Here is a 1,874-nt window from a genome sequence, read left to right as displayed (position 1 = left end):
GCAAAGGAGTTCTGTGAGTTGCCACACATGTCATACCCTGTAGATGCACCAACATACATACCAAAAACCTTGTTTGTGAAGTACTTGGATCACTATGTTGAGCGTTTCAACATTCAACCAAAGTATCTCACCAGCGTGGAGTCATCCACATATGACAATGATGAAAAATGTTGGTCCATTATGGCAAAGGACATGTCAAAGTGCACCACAGTCAAGTTCATGGCGAAGTTTCTTGTTGTGGTAAGTGGTGAGAATAATGCAGAGAATATTCCAATGTTCCCTGGACTGGAAAACTTTCCAGGTGATGTTATCCACTCCTCAAGCTACAAGTCAGGCAAGAGCTACTCTGGCAAGAATGTATTGGTCGTTGGATCTGGCAACTCCGGGATGGAAATTGCTTATGACCTTGCGACCCATGGTGCCAACACATCGATTGTTATACGAAGCCCGGTACGTACGTGCACTATATATTTTCACTGGGTGCATGAACGCAAATTCTTAGTATAGTTACTAATAGAAGAGATGCAATTTTCAGTGTTTTACTAATAGGAAGTATTTCACATAGAAAAAGAGATGGACTATTTTATATCACACACAAACAACTGAAAGACTAGAGGAACCACATGACAAAAATTCATTTCTTGAAAGAAGAAATTCTATGAAAATTTATTTATCATGCATACTTCAAAAGAGGTGTGACGTGTTTTATTGTTGCAGATTCATGTAATGACAAAGGAATTAATTCGTTTGGGGATGACACTTGCTCACCGTCTTCCATTGAATCTAGTGGATAAACTCCTTGTGATGGCAGCGTATTTAATATTTGGAGACCTGTCACAGCATGGCATCACAAGGCCAAAAATGGGTCCAATGACCCTCAAATCAGAAACAGGCCGATCTGCAGTAATTGATGTTGGGACTGTTGGATTGATCAAAAAAGGCATCATCAAAGTAAGTATGTCATTGACATGACATAAATTTATAACATATGTTGATTTGATATGCCAAGTTATCAATGTATTTTTATCTCCTAAAGGTTCAAGGGAGCATTAGTAAGATCAAGGGCAACATAGTTAAATTTCAATGCAGTAAAAGAATGTCATTTGATGCAATTGTGTTTGCAACTGGATACAAAAGCACGGCAAATATGTGGCTCAAGGTAATATAGCTTGTGTTTGAACATGTCTGAGTTTGTTTTCTTGGTGTAACCATTATTAAATCTGCTAACAAGGTCTATGTGTTTTTAATCCAGGATGGTGAGAGCATGTTAAATGGCAACGGACTGCCCATCCAAAAATATCCGAATCATTGGAAAGGTGAAAATGGGCTCTACTGTGCTGGGTTGGCGAGGAGAGGATTAGCTGGTATTGCAACAGACGCCAAGAATATCGCTAATGACATCAAATCTGTGATGGACTCTATGTCAAGTTAAATCGTCTTTTACATGTAGTTTACCATGGCAAGCATGCTAGAAGGTTGATTCTTTGAGAAATATATCCATTGTGTCACCTTTCTATCTAGCTTTTAGACAAGTAAATTTATGTTTATTTTAAGAATCATATGTGCCCCGAAGAGAGATGTACTATTATACTATAATCAAGGGCTTTGTACTATTATTACGCGGAGAGATTTCTAATTTTGGTTGAACCTACAACTGTGTATTATATTTTATTTACTTGAAATTACATGTGTAAAAGGCATGCGCTCAATACTCTATTATCTATACCAAAATATCTTATGGCGTGTTTACCCCATCAACATACAACTGTAGGAGGTAGTAATCACATCAGCCTAAAATAAATGCATAGTTCACTACATCCATCCATGGCCGGTACTGTGGTGCTATTTAGTCTTAGTATGGCACTAGTTATCAT

General features: G+C 37.8%; 1 pseudogene; it reads left to right on the top strand.

The window, feature by feature from the left end:
• Nucleotides 1–192: 192 nt before the first annotated feature.
• On the top strand, nt 193–1,432 carry LOC123042770 (probable indole-3-pyruvate monooxygenase YUCCA10; annotated as a pseudogene).
• Nucleotides 1,433–1,874: the final 442 nt, after the last annotated feature.

The sequence above is a fragment of the Triticum aestivum genome, chromosome 2B (genome assembly GCF_018294505.1).
Source record: "Triticum aestivum cultivar Chinese Spring chromosome 2B, IWGSC CS RefSeq v2.1, whole genome shotgun sequence".
Lineage (NCBI taxonomy): Eukaryota > Viridiplantae > Streptophyta > Magnoliopsida > Poales > Poaceae > Triticum > Triticum aestivum.
This window is presented reverse-complemented; position numbering and strand designations above follow the sequence as displayed.